Consider the following 6,040-nt stretch of genomic DNA (forward strand, 5'->3'; position numbering starts at 1 on the left):
TTAGGGCCCTATAGTCATTGGAGTGACCAAAGGTACACCAAGTTCTAATTGAAAAGTTCATCTCATTGAACAATTTTGTGTTGCTAATGTTTGCATTTTCTAGTTCATGGTGTAGAACTTGATAATTTTAGATATCATTAATTAGCTGTATAAAATTTGCATGGAAGTTGTTTTCTTATATTGGTAATAGTACTGTGATGCAAAGAGAGTTGAGAGTGGAATTAATACCCACTAGGATTTTCATGTGAAACCAACATAGGAGGGGTTTTTGAATATATATGTTGCCTTTTTTGCATGCGCAATTTTTGCTTTTTACAATTAGCAATCACAACCACACAAAATATAACAAATTTGGAAGTAAAAATTTAAGCACAAATTAAGGAAATTTTTTTATGTTTTTACCTGGTTAACCCACACAGGGTATGTAACCGGGGAGGGCATCCCAAAAACAACTACAGAACGGCCAAATAGAGTCCCTAAACTCCCAACATATCCACAAACTCCCCTATAGATTTATAGTCCCTCCCAAGAATCCCAAAAAATTAAGACCTAATAATAGAGAAATTAAACACCCCAATGGGAGTGCCCTCTATATCAAAGGATCTCCTATCTCTCTCCCTCCACAAACCCCACCTTAAAAACAGGGGTGCCCGCCCTGTGTTGCCACCCTCCAAGCATCTCGGGCTTGGGCCCCCCATTATGCATCCTCTCCGAGCCTCAATCATTTTTTTCAAATCTTTGATCTCTTTTTATTTACAAGACCTAATGGAAGTGTTTATACATGCATGTAAAACCTTATTCTTATTCAGAGTAATTTAGATTCTTAATTGTTTGGAAAGACTTCCAAGTGTTATAATACTGTAGGGAGTTTTTCAGATATTAGAAAACTTATCTTTTGTGTCTGTTGTCAAGAGTGATATATGATGCTAGATATGAGTACCTGTACTCTAAACTCTTTTAACTCTCTGGCCTACCGAGTACCGAAAAAAGGGACTGCTAGTGCTCAACTTTTTATGATGTGAAGTACTGGTGCTTAAAATCAATTAACGATGTTCAACCCATTGTTTTGTATGAGAACACCCTCTGCAGCTTCATAACAAATTTGAATTTTTTTAGAACATATAACTTTCCAGACTCAATATTCAGCGCCGTTAAACAATTTAAGTAAAGTTACAATTAGAAACAAATCCAACAAAGGATAAATTTTAGAAACAAACAAAATGATGAGATGACTAAAATGTGTCCGTCAAAAAAAAAAAAAAATGTTAAGTGCAGCAACTCTGAAGAGTGACATGCTTTACCATAAGGGTAAATTGAGGAGAAGGCAAAAACTAAAACTAGCCTGGATTTAGTTAGTAAAGAAAAATATACTCCCTCTATCCCCAAAAAAAAATGTCCTATTTGGAGAACCGTTGTGAGTCACGGTTCCCCAAACAGGACATATAATTTGGGACGGAGGTAATAATTATTATGATTTGACTATATGGTTTTAGGTTTTAGGTTTTGTTGAATTGACTTGAGTTAACTAGCTTTCTGTAACCTAATTTTCAATGAAAACATAAAAAATCGTTTCTATGTCCTTAGTGAGTAATTATGAATCGATCTTCTACAAATTCAGGAGGTTTCAAACAAAAACAGAAAATTACAACTCTAAAGGTTTTTGACACAAAAACCACCAGCCGACATGACACTAAACCCTAGTGAAACCTTTAAAGAAATATATAAATGAAACCTAATTATAAAGAGCTATCACATACCCATTCATAGAACTAGCATTAAACAAAGTCTTTTGCAGAGACTTTGTTTAAATTATGAGAAAGAATCTTTTTCTTTTTCTTTTTTTCTTTTTTTCTTTTTTTTTTCCCTTGAGTTAGTTGGCTAACTCATAGAACTAGCATTATGATCTCAGGTTATTTCTCACTAAATGTATGTCTATAATTTATTCTTGCCATTCTAATCACGTTTTTTTTCTTTTCTTTTCTTTTCTGGCTAAATTATAAGCACAATATGGATGTTTTGTTAATGGAAAATGATTCTTACACCCAATAGTTGCATGAATTACTAGACCTACTTTTTAAATTGATCAATTATGCAATAAATAAGGAAGTGGAACCCTCCACTAAATTTTATTTGGTATAAATAGCCAATTAAAAATTATTCGGTTAGACAATTCACTGCAAGACTTACTCTTAAATTTTTGCAGTAAATTACTAAACCTACTCTTTATTAATTATTGCACATTGAACAGCTAGTTGACTAGAATTCTTGCACAAATTTATATATGCTAAAATTCGTGAGTTTTATGGATTATTAATCATATTGAAAGTGTAGGGGGAGCCATGTGTGTTGTTAATTATTACACACTGAATGTTTACTTTTAAATTTTTATCACACTAGAGATCGAATGTTTACTGTTTAGAGGAAGCTATTTGCAATTTGATTTCACCAAGGGATGGAAGCTATTTCCATTGTAATTACTAATACTAAATTTTCAAAGCTAATTATTTTTTTCTTTTGTCATCTCCTTTGAAGAACTTTTGACTCGAATAAAAAATCCAATCTGAATAACTCAATTTAATAAAAAAAAAATTGCACTATATCTTCATTTACAATCAAGAGATTTTTGTTTACTCGTATTAATTTTTTTCTTACAAATCAAATTTTAATTACTGTGATATGCACTTAAAAATATATTGTATTTGTAATGCCAAGCATTTGTAAGCGCTGTTGCTTTTTTTTTTTTTTTTTTTTCCTTCAAAACTCTGGTTCCAAACGGACAAAGATGTCACTTCCTTTGACAATACTGTTGAACATTTAGAATTTACTAAATACCAGTTCCTTAATTGAACATTTAGAATTTACTTGGATAAATGAATAAATTTGAGTTCACACATAACTTGTATAGAAGAAATAATATCACAATCTCGTTGTGAAACTTTTTATTTTTTTCCTGACTCAATCGCAAAACACAAACCGAGCAAGTCATATTTCTCACACAATTAAGCCTCGTACTACTCTTTCAATCTTCACAAATACTGTGGGTGTGAACACACGCTATAATTGAACACCAGAAGCTTATAGGCCCATGTGGAACAAGAAGCCCAAACGGGCTCCCAATTCTCAAAGCTCAAGCCCACCTAATCAAATCACTAGCTGTTGGCTTAGCACAAAACCCTATTGGAAAATGGAAACACATAGCCAAATTTCCAACCCATGGTCTATTAAAAATTAATAAGAATAGTAATAATCAAACAAAGGGCTAAAATCTGAAAACTCTGATTGTTTATCAAAACTATCTACTAACTCTCTCAAGTATTAAAAAATCTCCCGACATAACATAAACTATCACATTGCCCCCATTCCGTCACAGAACCGCTAAGTTCTTGCGAAATGACAAGGATGCCCTTGATAGTATATTAATATTTATTTAAAAGTTAAATATGTTCTTTATAAAATGACAAGAATACCCTTAATATACTATTTATTTAAAAATAATTATAGTAATTATATATATAATTATAATTAATATTAATTATATATAATTACTATGTTCTTTATAAAATGACAAGAATACCCTTAATAGTATATTACTATTTATTTAAAAATAATTATAGTAATTATATATATAATTATAATTATAATTATATATAATTACTATTAATTATATATAATTACTATAATTAATTAATAGTAATTATATTTATATAATTATATAAAGCCCTAATTTTATATATATATAATTATAGCATAAAGAAAGCCCTAATTTTCTACCTTATATAGAAAATTAGGGCTATGTGGATGTAGTGGCGAATGGTGGCAGCTACGCCGAATCAAGTTCTTCCCAACCGATTGAAAAGTGCTTCATTTAGATAGGGAATTGATAGCAACAAACCAAAAATCATGGATGAGCGCCCCTACGTGGACTTCTGTAGTTGACGAACTTAGGTCGATTTGGCTGTTTTGTTGTGTAGATGTGGTGGTCAAAGATTTACAGCGACAACCGCGGTGACGGTCTGAGGTGGTGGTTATGGGTGTCACGTGTCTCTTCTCACTACCACTTTTCCATCTTTCTAATTCTACAACCAATTTCAAGACAAAACCCTAACACACATTGTCAATGCCTCTACTCATTTCCCTGACGCCGTCGACGAATTACTCGCCACCACTCATGATTGGACTCCTTTGGCAGTTAAAAAGCCCGTTGAAGTGTGTCATCGTGGGGGACCATCAATGATATGCATGAGATCACAAAGTGGATGATGGCATGTACAATAATTGTATTGAATTAAATCTAACCCAATTTAACAACATACCTAAAAATCCCTAATTTTTTGGGTAAGGAAAAATCTTTAATTTTTATTTTTGTTCCAAACTCTAACCACCATATTCGTAGCAATCGGCTCTCTCTCTACACAATTGCATCTCTGTAAAGGTCCTATGGAGAGAAATATGAGTGTATGCTTGTCCCAACATTGTTCACCTTGTCAAGAACCCAAGACCCAGCACTGTTCGCCTTATCACTACATCGTGCCGTCTCCTTCGCCGGAATCCATGGATGCGCGTCAGTGGAGAAGAAGATAGATACTGTAGGGAAGGATAATTTGGTAATTACATCATTATAAGGGCATTTTGGTCAATTAAAACTAACAAGTCATGCATGTGACAATCACATGATTTGGTCCCGTTAGTTTTAGATGGTCAACTAACAGGAGGGTGTAATATGATAGTTTATGTAGTTGAGGGGGTTAGTAAATATTTTTGTGAACAACGGGGGTTTTCATATTTTAGCCCTTAAACAAATAAATAAAACTTGGTTATTACCATTCCTAGACATTTTGGCAGAGCAAATCTCAATGTCATTGCTTTTGCAAAGTACAAGCACACATAAAAGTGTACATAATTACAGATGGACCAAATCAGTTTTGTTTATACAGTGGAAGCATTACTTTCAAGAGAAACTGATTCTTTTTATATTATATAAACCCTTTTTTTTTTTTTCTTCTTTTCATCATGCTATTTTCAATTTTGAGCAATTTGTGTACAAGGAAAACTTGTTCACACCTTCCAAAATTCCAAACCAAACATAACCTTTGTGTTTGTACCACAAAGCCCATTGATCTAACACCTAACCATCAGATTTAGACACAATGCACATATAACATGTAAATTTAAGGGACTTAACAAAATATATGAAAATTAAAGGGGTGTCAACTATTGTGAGTTTTTAACTAAAAAAATACTATTGTGAGTTACTTTTGAGAAACTAGACTTGAGTATTATATTATGATATAATAGTAAAAGAGCTGGAAAAAATTGAGAAAAAAAAAAAATTGTGTACCACCAATTAGGAGCTAAAGTTTCATGCTCTAATGTCAAAGGGCTCACAGTGCCTCGGACCACCTTCTCTTTTTATTTTTAAATTTATATACGAGAATATGTTTTTTGGTAGATGACCCCCACCTTTCAACTAAATAGAAACCACTGCATATGGATTCTCTGTAATTTATATATGCTTAAAACAAAAATAAAAGAAACAACAAATTAATTAAAACTATGAGAAATGTTCATATATATATAATACCAGAATTGAAATCTACTAATTCATCATGTACCAAAAATTAAAGCAAACAAATTAACATAGAGTAAAATCAATATATATATACACTACAACTCCGTTTATGAGGAAACTTTGGAAATTAACAGTGAGTTGAAATATAAAATTTATGAGGTACCAAATATTAATATATATATATACACTACAACTCCGTTTGGTTAGATAGAAATAAGCTAAAAAAGAAAAGAAATATAAAGTGAAAGAAAAGTGAAGTTAATGAAAAGAAAAGAAAATTTTTAACATGCATTTGGTTAGCATGAAAATTTATCCAAGAAAATTGTAAAAAAATATTAGTTTTGTTAGTTTAGATAGCATGAAAGTGAAAATAAAATGATTATGCATACCAAAACTACCCTTATGAAGTAAAATGAAGGATTATTAAACTCAAATATATAATTGTTTATGGTCATTTTTATTATTTATATT

Source organism: Cornus florida, unplaced genomic scaffold, assembly GCF_030987335.1.
Source record: "Cornus florida cultivar Cherokee Brave unplaced genomic scaffold, ASM3098733v1 CherokeeBrave_3.0.0_Hap2_Chr02, whole genome shotgun sequence".
Classification (NCBI taxonomy): Eukaryota; Viridiplantae; Streptophyta; class Magnoliopsida; order Cornales; family Cornaceae; genus Cornus; species Cornus florida.